A 17,164-nucleotide genomic window follows, 5' to 3' on the forward strand; every position below is an offset into this window, starting at 1 on the left:
GGGGGGAGGAGGGAAGAGAGGTGGTGGTGATGGTGGAGGGCACTTAAGGGGAAGAGCACTGGGTGTTGTATGGAAAACAATTTGACAATAAAATATTATGGAAAAAAAAAGAATTGTTGTTTTTATTTTTTTACAGGACACACTAAAAAGTGTAGTACAGACAGAGACTCAGACACTCAGTCCACTAAAATTGAAAAACAAGACTCTGATATCAGGAAAAGACAGTATGCACATTCTTAAACAGAAATCGACATTCCTGGGATCCTCACGGGGTTGCAGATGTTCCCAGCACCTTCTCTCTGAAGTTTTGGAGGCACAAGACATCACAAAATAATCCACAGACACATCCAATCCCTCTTGTTTCAAAAAGCAAAGAAATATTTCAAAAATGATTCTCCTCCCACAAAATGGAAATAGTTCCTAAGAGTCTTTACCCTTGCGGTCATGTGATTTGTATGGGGGAAAACTAAGTAACAAATCAGTCTTAATGTGGCAAAGGGCCATCAGTCTCTTTCATTACATGTACATTCTTATCTCCAGTGTCTAAAAGCTGATTAACGATATGGCCTACCGTAACTTACTATACATGCACCACAATAAACATACTAACAATCCAAGATTCAAATCCATTCTCCAAATGGGCTTTTACTTTGTAACACTTTGTTCAATAGTTCACATCACCACATGTATTTGACTCTACCAAGAGTACATTTCCTTAAAAAGTTCAATCATTCCTTCATTTTAATAGTTGACCCAGAAGAATAACTAAACCAAAGAGTAAACCTTAAGAGACTTGGTTTCTATAACCAGCGGGCAGATGCTAAAATCCAAGCAAGTTGTCAAAGATCCAGAATACATATAGGATAGGGAACATTTTCTTTTAAGACAGAAGGCATTTCTTAAACTTCTTTTTAACTGAAAGATGTCTCATATGTAAAGATGTATATAAATATAAATATACAGTTTAAATAATAATGAGGAGGCCAACTCCCACATAACCAACTGTCAAGTTCAGAGGTAAACTATTCCTTGTCCCCAAACCTCTTGTGTGCCTACCTCCCCATCACCCAGTTAATCACTGGCCTGATCTTTGTAACAATCAATGATCTGCTTTTCTTTACAGTTTTACTATCTATGTGTCCATTTATAAAGAATATAGTTTGTTTTTCCTGTTTTTGAATTCACACAGACAGAATCACACTGTATGGATCCTTTCTTGCCTCCTTCCTTCCTTAAAATATTTTTAATGTTTATTTTTGAGACCGAGAGAGAGTGGGGGATGGGCAGAGTAAGGGGGCCGAGGATCCGAGGTGGGCTCTGTGCTGACATCAGAGAGCCCGGTGTGGGGCTGGAACTCACGAACCATGAGATCATGACCTGAGCCAAAGTCCAACGGTCCACTGACTAAGCCACCCAGGGGCCCCTTGCCTCATTTATTTCGTTCATCGACACGTCTAGAATTCATCCTGTTGAGGCAGGTGGCTGTGGGCACTCGTTCTGATTCCTGCATACTGTCTTCTGATACGAATATACCATGGTTAATTCCCCCCCCATTGAAGTACTGATGGAGATTTGAGTTGTTTATAGTTTGGGGCTGTCGGGAACAGTGTTTTTGAAAAATTTTGTGCATGTCTTCCTATATACGTCTCCAAGAATTGCTCTCAGACAGTGGTTCTTAGAGTGTGGTTCTAGGACCATTGGCACCTGGTTAGAGCTGCAAAGTCTATGGCTCCACCCCAAAAACTACTGCCTGGGGAGCTCTGGGGTGGGACCTGGCGGTGTGTGTTTTAACACACGCTCCAGGGGCTTATCCAGGTTCTCACTGAAATCTAAGGATTACTGTTCCAGGGTAAATACAGGTATGCGATCTTAGGCTCTATTATGTAGCATCGAACATTTTCCGAGTAGTTCTGCTAACTGGTATTCCCACCAGCATAAGAGTTTTCAGAGTCCCACAACGATAATATGTACTTCAAACTTCAAAGTTGCAAACAATATCTTGAAGTCTCCTTAAAGGAAAAAAAATACGTGATCTCTGTGAATAGTGACCTATGATTTAAAAAATGCTTAGCTAGTTACAAAAACACAAACGGTATCTTTTTCACTTAATTAGGCATTCCTCACACTCACCCCCAGCTAGCATGGACACCTACCTACCCGTGGGCCACTACACACCTGGCCAGCCTTGGAGTTTGCAACTCCATCCCAGCCTAAAAGGAAGGTTCTAGCTTGTTTCAAATCTTCAGAAAATTCCTGCTGAGAAAAGTTTGAAGGAATGCTTTTTGGCACTGCCTCCCTCACTTTTCCCAACCACAGCTGCCTCACTATTTACTTGGACCAGAAAAACAGACTCTCAGAGAACACAAACCAAAGGAATTTATAGGCAGTGAGGGGAGCTCAGTTAAGAAGTGAGGAGAAAAGGCTATAAAAGAGACACTCAGTGGTGGAATAGGTAGTGGCCCTTTAGAGACTACATGTGACCTGTACAGCCTTGGCCCTAGTGACATTTGGGGCCGAATAACTCTTGGCTGTGAGGAAGTGTCCTGTGCACAGTAAGATATCTAGGGGCATCCCTGGCCTTGGTTTACTAGATGCCAGAACACCCACCCATTCCCTGTCGAGACAACCAATAATGTCTCTGGACATCGCCAAATGTCCCGCAGGGGCAAACTCACTCTGGTTGAGCAGCACTGGTCTGTGCATAACTCTACCCAGGGAGCAGCTATGGGCTCAGACCACGTGACGCCCAAGCTCTAGGACATTCACATTTTCCCACTTGTCACAATGCCCAGGTGATGTCCAGTCTCAGCTTCTGTTTTAGACAGAAGAATATAAAAATGTTTATACTGCATTGAGCTTTTACGTATTAGGTTGAATAACAATTTCTTTCCATTTCGAAAGACATGGGAGTCTGCCTATAGCTATGTTTCTACCAGATTCTTGACTACACGTAGGGGAATAAAGCAGGTTCTTTGAATAAGCAGCCTCCTATTTCTTTGTATGAAGTGTTTTGTCCTTGTTTGGACCTGATGTGGAACAACATTTGACGGTGACCAGTTGTATGAATAGATGTATGAACGTGTCTTTACTGTGCAGGGAAGACTCAGGGGACACTGGTTTTTTTTTTTTTTTTTTAAGAGGACGAAGCATTGTGGATGAAGAGACTTTCAGGCTGGTCCACCACTGGCCAGAGCAAGGATTCAGAACGAAATTGTAAGAAGACCGTTTTCTCAGCAAATGGAGCTGTTCAGCAATGGAATGAGCTGCCTCAAAAAAAAAAAAAATGCACCTCTCCCTGTGGCTTCCATCCCATTTGCTCTCTCTGTCTTACATCCGTCACTCTGGGGGAGGCCACATCATGAGCAACCGTATGCAAAGGGCCAGGTGGTGAGGAACTGGTGTCTCTAGCCAGCAGCCACATGAGTGGGCTCGGACCCTGATCCTCCTGTCCCAGGCAAGCCCTCAGATGACTACAGCCCCCGTTGAGCTTGGGGCCAGTCTCATGAACCAGAACCTAAACCAGAACACCCACACTGTGATACTTCCAGAAACACTGTGAGATAGGGTATATTTTTTTTAAAAAGGGAGAAAAGAAAAAAAATGTCCAGCTAAATGCTTGTGGTATCCTAGATGGGCTCTTGGGTTGGAAAAAGGATATTAGCAGGGAAACTGGTGAAATCTGAACAAAGTGTGTAGTTTGGCTGATAGCAATGTACCAATGTTGGTTTCTTCATTGTGATAAGTGTGCCAGGTTTATGTAAGATGTTATCATTAGGGGAGACTGGCTGAGGGGCATAAGGGAACTTTGTGTTGTCTTTATAACTTTTCTAGAAATCTAAAATTATTCTAAAACAAAGTCATTTTTAAAATTTTTAATGTTTAAAAATATTTATTTATTTTTGAGAGAAAGGCAGAGACAGGGTATGAGCAGAGTAGGGGCAGAGGGAAAGGGAGACACAGAATCTAAAGCAGGCTCCAGGCTCTGAGCTGTTGGCACAGACCCCAACGTGGGGCTTGAAGCCATGAACTGCAAGATCATGACCTGAGCCGAAGTTGGATGCTTAGCCAACTGAGCTACCCAGGTGCCCCATAATGTTTATTTATTTTTGAGAGACAGACAGATGACAGACAGACAGACTGCGAGTGGAGAGAGGGAGACACAGAATCTGAAGCAGGCTCCAGGCTCTGAGCTGTCGGCACAGAACCCAATGTGGGGCTTGAACTCATGAACTGTGAGATCATGACCTGAGCTGAAGTTGGATGCTTAACTGACTGAGCCACCCAGGCGCCCCCCACCTTGTTGTTGTTTTTTTAAGAAGCCCATTCTCCCAGGTCCTGGGCATATTTGGGCAAAAGCTAAAACCTCAGTTGTCAAGCATGTGAGAAGGTGGAGGCTTACAGGGCTCAATGAAGAGCTTTGAAACATACTGACCTGGGAGGTCAACTCTACAACAAGAAGGTGACTCATGAGCCAGAGTTTCTGACCTGGGTGAAACTACTGAGATGATTTTCCTACCCACAAGTCCCTGAGCTGAAGGAAAACACGTGTCTAGGTCAACATAAAGCATCTGTTATGTCTGCCATGCTGGCATAGCATGTTTTCTGGAAAGGGAGTGGACAGATGAGAGGCTTGACCAGATTTGTTTTTATGGCCCTGGTGACGTTTTCATAGGTGGCTGATTAGACTGTCTTATGATACTGTCTAGTTCTTAAGGTTCCTTAAATCCCTCTTCTGCATCAGTCATCCAGACTTGGTGCATGACGTTTGCATCCAAGAACACTGATCAGTGTACACATCGTTTTGCTTTTCAAGTTCCCACGCTTGGCCTGATAAACCAAAATACGATTTTTAAATTAGATGTATGAATGTAGAGAAGGCGAGCTATACAATCCGTGGATGTCTTATAAAAATGTTTACTAAACCTGTATTTTCCCCTTCACTAAAACTCAAATTCATCCTTTGGTCTCATCCTTCCCCTTCTGAGGGCTCTCAAGCCACAGACCTCCCAACACTAAGGCAAGAGAAAGACTAAACCAGATACTTTATTTCCAGTTTGGGATAGGAGGTCTGTCGGAAAAGTTATAATATTTTTAACAGCCCCTGGCACTTGAGGGCCATCAAGCCCACACTCTGTGTCTAGCGTTTTCCAATGGTTCATGTCAGCAGTGTAAGTTACTTTGGTAAGTGAACTCAAAGAACTCAGTGGAACTGATGAGAGTTGGGCCATCAGAACCCCAACATCACACCCCAGGAAAAGTCAAGCTGGGCGTTGGAGACCATCCCTGCCATAGCTCAGTAACGATGCTCAGTGAAATGGAGTCAAAATTTCCCCTACTACTTTGAGTTGCCATTCAAACTCCATCCTTAGAAATGGAAGGGAGGGAGCCCTGACAAAAGGGGGTGTGGGGGAGTAGTTAGTAGGAAAGCGGCTACCTCTGTGTCTTGGCAGGAAACGCGGCAGCAAGTCCAGGATACGGGACCCGATGGGACCAGTGCAATCCTCCAGTCTGAGAGCTGAACTAGGTTTAGCCCCAGAGGATTACGAAAAGAGCCAAACAGCGCTCTGGGCTCTATTCACAAACAAGTTTTCCTTGTCCAGGGATATTGCACCACAGAACGTGATGAATCTCCTTGGCTCCAGACTTTATTTACACTATAACAGTTATCTGCTTAAATGGCATTTTCCCCCCAGAAAGTGGCCTCATCCCCCACACTCTGATCCATCTCTACTCTGTCCATCCCTCCATCCGACATCCCTCCAATCTGACATATGATTAAGCATATGCTGTAGGTAAGACAGAGCTAGGCGCTATGAACCCAGGTGAATAAACACTATCTCTGCCTTTGAGAAACTCAGAGTTTAGTGCCAAAGACAGAAACATGGTAACTTCATGAAAGGAAAAGGAAGAAATGTTTCAGTGGCAGCATTTAGGAGGTGGGAGGTCAGAAGCAAGAAGGCCGTCTCCAGCTCTCCTTCGGAAGGCTGGTATTTGCTTGCATTTCGTCTTAAAAGGACAAAGTGACGCTTCTCGGGGGCTTTTGAATGTTGGTGCGGGGTTCCCCCAGTAAGTCACATGGTGACTATTTAGTCTAGGAGATTCTTTCTCATCCTAAGCCTCTCAATGTTTTACTCTTAGTAATCCAGCCCTTTATCAAGCAAAAATTCTACCTGTGAAAACAGATGAGAAAATTGCTAATTCGGGAGTGAAATGGTAGTTCCTTAAGTGGGAACTAGGCTTATCAGAGTGACAAATAAGAGTCTGGAAGAAAACAATCTACATGGAAGAAGCGGAAAACAACATAAGCAAGCCCAAACCGGGCCCACTGCTCAGTCAGCTTTGCATATATATATATGTTTTCATGTTATTTTCAAGAAATCTTCCATGCTACAGTTTGTTGGTAATTTAAGCAAAGCTATAGATGAAAGTTTCCATTTATGTATCACCTTACCCTTGGCAGCTCTCCCCTTAACCTTGATGGAAATCAGAGGCAGGCAGAAAATTGAGTCATTTTGCTTGGTGTAAACCTCTGTGAATTACACATTATTTCTTTATCCTTCAAGCACCTTGTGGGTTATTTTTTTAAGATCTGTTTCCAAAGCATCTATTTCTCAGGGAAGAAAATATTTATGGCATTCTTAGGCCATACCGATGCCTCTCCTTAGAGCCGAGGCTCCCCGAAATACTTGTGACATGCACTGCTTCGCACAGTTTATGTGGCGGCGAAATGATCAAAGCTGTGGTCAGAAGAGAAGAACGTCCTGTGAGTCTCTCACTGTTGCACCTCTCGGTCACCATACTTCCAGTTAAATGCTAAGAAACCTTTTCTGTTTTATGTCAATTATTTTAGCGAAGTCATTAGTTCTGAGATTTTTCCTTAAGAGGAGAAAAAAAAAAACGCTCGTAGATTCTTGAGTCTCAAAGCAAGTGTTTTTACATTACAGAAAATCACGGACGTATTTGATTTCTTGGTCATGTCTTATTCCACCAAAATGTGAGGTAGGGAAGTCAATCGTATGGCTTGGCCTCCATGAGCTTGAAAAGCTTGACTATGATTTTTCCTTAACCAGGCAGGCGTTCTTTATAATCGCTGCTTGCTGTAATAACTGGCCATGATCAAATTATACCCCAGAAGGATCTTTTACTTGCTGTCATTTTTTCCATATTCAAATGTTATGAGTAAAGAAAGAAAAAAAAAGCTATAAGCTCATGTTCCAAAGGGGCGGCCCGGGCTGTTATTTTTTCCTAAGCTAGGAGCTAGTCTGTCTCCCCAGGCATCTGAACTTGCATTTCTTATCACACATTCCTTAAATCAAAAACAATGCTTTTAACTTAGCCTACGTAGGCATTATATTTGCAGAGACAGAAGTTTCCAAATATCAGAGCAAGAAAAAAATATATATATACCTTGGTTAGTTAAGAAAATTAAGCTCCAAATTATAGAAGTTTTGCCATTACTTGTTTCAAAGTGAAAGTCTGTACTTTGAGTTGAAAAGGTAGAGTCAGGGGCGCCTGGGTGGCTCAGTAGGTTAATTGGCCCACTTCAGCTCAGGTCGTGATCTTGTAGTTCATGAGTTCGAGTCCCGCATTGGGCTCTGTGCTGACAGCTCAGCACCTGGAGCCTGCTTTGGATTCGGAGTCTCCCTCTTTCTCTCTGCTACCCCCTCACTCGTGCTCTGTCTCTGGCTCTGTCTCTCTCAAAATTAAATAAACATTAAAAAAATTGGGGGGCCTGGGTGGCTCAGTTGGTTGAGCCTCTGACTTCAGCTTGGATCATGATCTCACTTTTGTGGATTTCGAGCCCCTCATCGGGTCTGTGCTGAAAGCTCAGAGCCTGGAGCCTGCTTCAGATTCTGTGTCTCCCACTCTAGCTGCCCTCTCCCCCTCTCATGCTCTGTCTCTCTCTGTCCCAAAAACAAATAAAACATTTTTTAAAAATTAAAAAAAAAAGGAAAAGGTAGAATCAGACAAGGGCATCTGCACATGGTATGAGTTTTGACCTGTGTAAGGGGCCATTACTATTTACTTTCTCCTCATAGATACTGTTTTACAGTGAACAAATAAGAAGGGAATCAAATGTCTTTAAACCATAAACTTTAAGCCTTGGGAACGCTTCCAAATCTCTGCCAGACAACTGATGGACAAATGATGGAATTAGATGAAAACTTTTAGGCTCTTCATCCTTTCCTTTTCCATCCTTGTCTTTGATTATTCTTTGAGCCATAGGAAACAATTCTTTATGATATAGAAATAGTACCTAAAATGTGCTATGATTGAATTTTAAATCCATTCCCTTCAATTTCTCAAATACTTCCTGAGGCACAGATCTATGCAATGGCCAGTGCTAGATTCTAAAGCAAATAAAGGTGACTATGTTTCCTCCCTCTTGCCTCTTTGCAAGGACAGATGACATTGCCATTATGAACACCAATAGTTTCTAATTTAAATCCATTTTTTTTAAAGTAGGCTTCACATCCAACCCAGAGCCCAGTGTGAGGCTTGAACTCACATCCCTGACATCAAGACCTGAACTGAGATCAAGACCCAGACGCTTAACTGACTGAGCCCCCCAGGCGCCCTCCGTGTTGTCTTGCATCCTGGGATGAGTACGCACTCCACGCTCAGGAAAGGAATCTGAGGTTAAGCCAATTCTGGTGATTTCTTTCTGCTTGCCACTACAGCCTTGGGCACTGGCAGATGTTGCAATTCTGGGGATGGAGAACGGAGGAAAGTCTACTGGAAGGCAGACGGGAAAATACTGCTCTATTATTAAAAAGATACCTGATGAGGAGTCCCAGCTTCTCTGTTTCTTCACACTGCCAGAGAGAAAGTGACACTGGTGGCTGCCGCAGTCACTCTGTGACAGGGGAGGCCAGCCAAAGAACAAAGTGACCCACTGATTACCATCTAGAAGAAATACATGAGTCCCGAAATAGCCTATCTGTGGGCTCCTTATAAAGTCGTATAATCAATCTCTTTATTTTTTAAGCCACGTTGGGGTTGCTTTCCATAATTTTACAGCCAAGAAAGACATTCTTGAAAGGTTTGAATTTGTGTGTTGGGTGGGATCAGAGATAAGGAAGGTAAGGGGCAGGAGATCAGATTACAAGGACCCCTCAATCTGTAAATAAGTCTTAAAGAGAAATATTGCTAAATTCTCAGTTATCAAAGCAGGTAGTAATAACAAAGCTAATAATCAACCCGTACTGGAGATCGACTTATTATTGAAGTCGTCCACTTAAATTGTTTAAAACTCAGAAAAATACTATCTTTTCTTTCTTTTTCAGTGCCGCCAAAAGAATTTATCATCCACTTTGAAAAAATATCTAATCTATCTAATATAACGTAAACAAATATATTTATCTATATTTGCATTTTAAATAACATAATGTAATATAAACACTTTACATTAATATAAACACTTAAAAAATCTGAGAGTTACAAAAGTCTGATTGTTAAAAAACACTCTTATTGCAAAATAAGAATAAGATAGAGGAGACATCGACATGAACAGAACAGTATATTTGATCAACAGCATAATGACTATATTAAATTAATATTAATCTCTTAAAACTGATCAACTTTTTACAGAAAGTAAAGGTTGAGATAGTGAATATTTTCAGTGTTGTGGGCCATATGATCTCTGCCAAAACTACTCCACTCTGCTAAAAGCAACTTTAGCCCATTTAGCAACAAACCAGTGTGGTTGTGTTTTAATAAAACTTTATTCATAAAAAATAGGTAGGGGGCTGGATTTGGCATCTGGGTTGCAGTTTGTCCACTCTTTAAAAAAAGTTTTTTTAATGTTTATTTATTTTTGAGAGAGGAGAGAGACAGAGAGAGAGAGAGAATACAAATGGGAGAGGGGCAGAAAGAGAGGGACACACAGAATCTGAAGCAGGCTCCAGGTTCTGAGCTGTCAGCACAGAGCCTGATGCGGGTCTCGAACCCACCAACTGTGAAAGCATGAACTGAACTGAAGTCGGACACTTAACCGACTGAGCCTGTCTACTCCTTCCTTAAGTGAAGACCTCTTAAGCTGCTTTTTCAGAGCATTTGTAACAATTTTATAAATGCCCAACAATTTGATTGTTAACTCATATTGAGGGCTTGATTTTAAATTATCTAGAAAACGACTGGTTTAAATTTCAATTAATACTTACTTGCCTCTGTTTCACCCATGGGAAAACAAAGAAAAAAGCAAAAATGGGAGCTCCTATTCATATTTCAGGGATGAGACATTCTTTGTAATTATCAAGTTTACTTTTGGGCCATGTTCCCAATAGAGAGAATAGTGTAGTCTTGAAGTCTTTGAAAGGTGCCAGAATATTTCAGAAACTGCAGTGACAAAAGTTTTGGTCAAAATGCCAAAGCCTTGTGCAATAATCATTGCTGCTCCAAAAAAGATACATAAATATGTATAAATGTGACCAGTAGGGACAAGACCTTGGATAGAAAACTATTGTCTGAGAACATAGAGGAAGCCATTTGTGAACACAAAGGCACATCGCATATGGCTTAAGGAACCACGTACTATGCTACCGGGCTGCCCCTCAGCACCAGAACAGCAAGGAACAGCAGCCTACAGTTGAGAAGTGGACATGGTAAAAGCCCTTGGGCACAGAGGAGAGCATCCAAGAAGAAAATTACAGAAGAGCCCGCAGCGAAATCTCTCCATCATTCCTTGGCTTTTGCCCAAATAGGTAGACAAGGCAGCTTGTATATCTGTAAGGGTCACCAATGGTAACTTGGATAAATGCCATCCACTGTTCTATCTTTTAATAGAATTGATGTATTCTCATATTCTCTATTGACCGACTAGGAAAACCTTGAGGATGTGGACTGCTTTTGACATGATATTGTAGCCTCCATTAAAGGTTTCTACCTCTTTAGAACCTGAAGCCCCGCATATCCACTTCCTCCAAGTTGTACACCTAGCTTGGTATTGAGAGAGAGAGAGAGAGAGAAGAAGAGGGAAAGAGAGAAAGGTGGGGGAGAGAGCAAGAGAGAGCAGTGAAGCTGTACCAGAAAGCCTCCCAGATGGCACTCTACAGTTGGGCTCTAGAGAAGGCCCTAGATGCTCAGGCCAAGGGTCTAACCTAGGCTCATTTCTGTGGCCCTACGGAATTAATGCCCCACCCACCTTACCAAGGCCCTAAGAGGCACAGCAAACAACTAAAAGTTTTCCACATTGATCTTTTTGTTTTCTTCTTCCTGATTGCCTCTTTTCTATTACATCTGCCTTCCAAGACTGTGTTATTCAACCTGTGGGTCATAAACTATTAATGAATCATGACAATGTAGTGGGCCATGACGACTGCATTTTAGAAAATGATACAGAATCAAATAAAAATGGAAGAGGGCAGGAGAGAACATTATAGGCAACATCGAAGTGTATCTCTGATGAAGATAAGCGGCATTTGGTTCACATGTTTCCTGGACTGAGATGTAAAATGTTATTTCTTGCCGTAGATTTGAAGTTTGAAACCCAGTGCTCTAAGACAAATCAGCTTAAATATGTGGAGCCTTCTCAGAATAGGCTGCACACAAAATGCATTTCTTCTTTTATATGCAGCAGTGGGGTAGATGGCTTTGGTAGTGACAGCAGTTGACAACAGGGGCCTGAGGGTAGGGTTGGTCAAAGGAGGAGATTGTGTGGTTGAAGAATACTGTAATGGATTTCGGTGTGGTGGGCAGAGGAGGAGAGAAGCCCTGGGAGGAGGAAAGCAGGTGGGGGCCCTAGGGCTGTAGTTAAGGGGAGACATAATGATGAGCTGGGACAGATACAAGACAAAGTGATGGGGTGGTGGTGACATGATCATGGCACTGATGGCAGTAGTGATAGGTAAGTTTTGTTGAGAGTGTATACAACCTCGGGGGATGTTTTAAGCTCATCTTGTTTCTTACTTTGCTTAAATCTCACATCAGTTCTATGAGACTATCAGTCAGAGTTGGGAACTGGGCAGTGGTAGGGAGATAGGGAGACACTGACATCTCAAAATCATTCTTGGGGATCCTGGGAGAAATAAGAGAAAGGCGTGAATGGTGCTCTTTAGAGAGACATGGAAGAGGAAAGGAAGGAGGTTAATTTGAAAGGATGTGTGCATGTGTGTGTGCATGCATTCATCAACTTCCAAGGGTTTGCTGAGGGGCAGTGGAATTGGGCAGAGAACAGGGCAGTGCACCCCGTGCTCCAGATTCAAAGAGAAGTAAGACACGGCCTTGCCCTGGGGGCAATCCCAATTATCTGGGTGGTCAGAGAAAAGGTGAGTGTGCACTGAGAAAAGATGGAATGGGCTCGGCCGCTCACACCGCAGAAATGTGTTGAGGGCCTCTAAGCCCGGTGGTCCCACATTACTCTTTGATCACCCTGTTGGGTGATGTTGGCTTCCTCCATGCATTTCTACCTGCAGTGGAGTTTGTGGGTTTTACCCTGGGTATCAGTTTCAATCTTACTTACACACAAGGCCTTGATAAATAGTTCTAGCACATCACCTCTTCACCTGGGCCCCGCCAGCAAGAATAATATAGAAAGAGGATAGATAGATTTTCTGTCTAGGGCTGTTACATAAACACCCAAGCTCGTTTTCCTGGCCCATCAGGTTGCCTTCATTTGTATGAATCAACACAACAGGACTATGCACTTCTGCCTCATGGAAGCCTTCGGCTTTAAATGCTTAGCTCACAACATAATGAGGTTAAGCCATAGCGCCTGCACCTACATGCTTTACTTGACTGCAGCAGAAATCAGTCATTTCCTTTCGTTTTACCTTAGACAGCAAATTCTTCCTAAGAAGGGCCAGAGAGTTAACACTTGAGCCTTCGAGACATATGGGCTGTCACAACTCCTCAATTCTGCCATTGACGCGTGACAGCTCTACAGAAAATATGCAAATGAATAACCGTGGCTGTGTTCCAGTAAGACTTTGTTTACAAAACCCAGATGGTGAGCTGGGTTGACCAGCAGACCAGTTTCTAACCCCTGCCTTAGACCACTGGTATTAAATGTTATCAAAATTGTATTAATGGGGGCGCCTGGGTGGCTCAGTCTGTTAAGCGTCTGGCTTCGACTCAGGTCATGATCTCACGGTTCATGGGTTCAAGCCCTGCATCAGGCTCTGTGCTGACAGCTAGCTCAGAGCCTGGAGTTGGCTTCGGATTCTATATCTCCTTCTCTCTCTGACCCTGCTCATGCTGTCTCTGTCTCTCAAAAATAAATAAAAAACATTAAAAAAACACAAAATCATATTAATGGAGCCTAACACACTATGTGATACATGAATAGTACCTCGTTGGTGTGTTTTGAATAAATGAAAAATTCATGCAGGTATTGTTTAATTTCTTGACCATGCTTCTCTGCATTTGTTTCCTGGTTCTGCTGTTAAAGATTGGGCCATTTACACACTAGGAAGTCGGATTCCAAAACCCATGCCAAGAGCAGCCTTTGAACCAGGAGGAAACATTCCATGGTCATCTCCTCGGGGCAAACTCAGGCTCACAAGGAAAACTCACAGATATGATCCATCCCACTGAAAGGCCTCCCAAAGATTTCTCTAGGTTCTGTATAGCATCTTCAAAAGTCCCTTTTTGAAATAGCTTAAGTTTAGAAGAGATAGCAAATTAAGCTTCTCAGTGACTTTATAAGGTTTATGTAAATATTACCAGTTTTCAGTTTGTGTTTCTCCTGGCTGTGTGGATGTAGAGGAGGGAGGAGCCACAAGATGTGAGAAACTTAGGTCCCTGAATAACTGTGTGGAGCAGAGCTCACCCTCTGGGCCCCCATGGCCAACTTCCATGGGAGAAATGCCTGGGTAAGAAAGAAACTTCTGTCCTGTTAAGGCACTTGAGTGGTTAGCCTACCTCAAGTAACACAAGAGTGTATCTGTGGATACATTCCTAGAAGGAGGGTTTCTGGGCCATTTGAGTGTTAAATGTTGTCCAACCGCATTGTAAGTTGCTGCAGGAATGAAATTCCTACCAACAGTATGAGAAGTGTCTGTCTTCCCATAAAGTATATTACCCAACCTTTGGAGTCCTTCCAACCTAAGAGGGGGGGAAACCTTTGTGTTTAGCTTGCATTTCTTTAACACATACGTGGGTGAGCATCTTTTTGAATATTTGTCGACTGTCTGTGTTTCTTCTGTGTGCTGCCTGTAATTTGCGTATATACCAATTATTTTTTTTTATCAGCATGTAACAAAGCTTTATATGGCCTCAGTTGGTCAAATGTGCTGTAAATTTCTATTCACTTATTATTTTTTTGCCGCAATGCTGATTCTATTTTTTGTCATCATCTTTCTTTATGTTTTCTGGGTAATGCCTTTCCCAATGTAAAAACATCTAAATATGCAGCTATGTTTTATTTTGGTGCACTTATACTTTCATTAAAAAATTCCTCAAATATTTCTTCCATAGCAGTTTATATTGACGTAAGGAGTAAGGTCAGAATCCAGCCAATGGATTGTCTCACTGTTGCAAATATTTAATCCATCATTTTCCCCCTGAACAACAACAAAAAGCAGTATTTATCATGTCATAAGTCCCCATATTTATTTTTGTTCATTTTTGAACTTTATTGTCTTCTATTGATCCACCTGTTGTGAAGTGGTATAATCCTTTTTTAATTGCTGTAGTTATCTGGCATTTTAATAAATGGATACGGGTTCTCTCCACTTGACCTCTTTTTCAGATTTCCCCTGCCTGCTCTCACGTAGTTATTTGTCTAGATGATGTTTAGATCGACTTAGTGGTATCACAAAAACAAATTCTGTTCGGGTTTTTTCTGGAATCACATTCAGCTTATAGATCATTAATGACGTAATTGACATTTGTATTTAATTGATTCTTCTCCTTCAAGAAAAAATAGAGACTTTTATATTTCTTCCTAACTTCTCTTCTTTCCCAATTGAGATTCCGTGGTCTGGGATTACAGTCATTCCCAGGGATACTGTATTAATTGGTTTCCTATCAGTTCTGTAACAAACAACCATAAACTTAGTGGCTTAAACAACTCAAGTTCATTACCTGACATTTCTGGAGGTCAGGAGTCTGAAATGGGTGTCACTGGGATTCAATTAAGGCACCAGCAGGGTCGTATTCCTTTCTAGGGTTCTAGGGAGAATCTGTGGCCTTGCCTTTTCCAGCTCTCAGAGGCTGTCCTCATCCCTTGGCTGGTGGCCCTTCTGCCACCTGGAAAGCTAGCAATGTTGCGTCCCTCTGACTATTCCTCCATAGTCCTCTCTCCCTTTGATTCAGCTGTAGCTGGGAAAGTTTCTCTGTAGCCGTGTGAGTAGCTTGGCTCCTCCCAGATAATCCAGGATAATCTCGCCATCTCCAGGACCTTGACTGATCACATCTGCAAAGATTTGGGGGCCTGCGCGGTAACATTGGCAGGCTCCAGGGACGAGGACATGGCCATCGTTGGGAGTATCTGCCTATGGCGGATATATTCTCGATGGTCACGTGCCTGTCTACCATCCCTGAACTCAGCGAGAAGATCCTAATTCTAGTGAGAGGGGATTGGACTAGGGGCTGGGAAATGTAAAGTGCAAAGTGGCATGTTTGGCTTTGGCCATGTTTGGCTGCCGGGATGTTTGTTTTGCAAGTTAAACTCCCACCTACTAGCTTCACATGGACCTTATGGGCTGCCCTTGCAACACCGCCGGTCCATTAGCTTCCCTCTCTCCCACTCTTTGCCTCCTTCTTCCAGCCTCCAGGACCTCCTTCCCTCCTGGCTCTGAGCAGATGAAATTGCTTCCCATTTCACTGACAATGGAGAGGCAGTCTGGGCTAAATTCTGCACGTTCACCCACTGTCTTCTAATCTGCCTGCATCTGCGCCCATATGAGTAATGTCCCCCTATCGTTACAGCTCGAGAGGAGGATGGACTCCACTCATGCCCCGATCCCACTCCTACAGTCCGCTCTAGGAAACCAGCTCAGTAACTTCCCAACCCCGACTCCTCAAGTTTTCCCTTCCTATGGTGAGTCCCAGCAGCCAACCCATATGTTGGACTATCAATCACCTGAGCCCTGGAAACACCAGTGTCACAGAGGGGCCCCCAAACAGATACCCACAAACAAATCTCTGCCATCATTCTAAAGTGATGGAGAACAGAAGTGGGAGCTTGACCATGCTTGGGTGATGCCTGTTTCTCTCCACCCAGGCACACGATGCCTTCTCTCCTCCAGAAGTAAGACATTATTTGTAAATCATTAGTTCCTATTTTGATAGAAAATATGAAAGTAACTCTTATAGCCCAAACATCTTTGAACATCTCGATAGAGCAAATATCTCCCTGAAGAGGCTAGGAACCACATCGTCTCAGAAATAAGTAATGGAGGGGTGCTTGGGTGGCTCTGTCAGTTAAGCATCTGACTTCGGCTCAAGTCATGATCTCATAGTTTGTGAGTTCAAGCCCCATGTCAGGCTTTGTGCTGCCAGTGCAGAACCTGGAGTCTGCTTTGGATTCTGTGTCTCCCTCTTTCTCTGCCCCTCCCCCACTCATGCTCTCTCTGTCTGTCTCTCTGTCCCTTTCTCAAAAATAAACATTGAAAAAAAATTTAAAAAGAAACAAGTAATGGAGACAGCTTCTAGCAGCTTCTAACCTTGCATAAAAGTTATTTATTTAGTGGACTCTTTAAAAAGCAGGAACAAAGAAGAACATCAAATTAACTGGAGTTAAAAACAAAGCTACAAGGAATGTCTGTTTGATATCTCATCTGATATGTATCCAATCTAAGTTCCATGGAACTTTTTAGAGCCATCCTTCCCTCCACTAAGAATTGGGTTTGCCAACAACATTTCTATTTTGTTCTAGAAACTGAAAGAACAACAAATCACCTTTCTGTTACACACTTTTACAAAGTAGAAAGTATCCTTATGGAAGAGAGGAAACATGCAGAAGCAGAATTTACACATGAAAGGATTTCAGATACATGCTTCTCATCTTCACCAGAATCAGGACCTGGATTTGCAAAAACATCACATAATCGGGCCCATCCGGGCTCCAGTGTCCACAGTGGTGAGTGGCAGCACAGACACACCAGGTGAAAGATCATAAAAATGAGTTACGATGAGTTGAATCCCTAATTCTGGGTTAGCATGAGGTCAAATGACAAGTTTAATAGATTGTGAAAACATTCTTTTCAACTGATTATTTTGA

General features: G+C 42.6%; 1 protein-coding gene across 2 annotated transcripts in view; it reads right to left on the bottom strand.

Annotated features, from left to right (window-relative positions):
* Positions 1–17,164, bottom strand: part of ARHGAP6 (Rho GTPase activating protein 6) — a 454,057-nt gene that overhangs the window by 56,406 nt on the left and 380,487 nt on the right. The window lies entirely within an intron of this gene.

This window comes from Suricata suricatta, chromosome X, assembly GCF_006229205.1.
Source record: "Suricata suricatta isolate VVHF042 chromosome X, meerkat_22Aug2017_6uvM2_HiC, whole genome shotgun sequence".
NCBI classification, from domain to species: Eukaryota; Metazoa; Chordata; class Mammalia; order Carnivora; family Herpestidae; genus Suricata; species Suricata suricatta.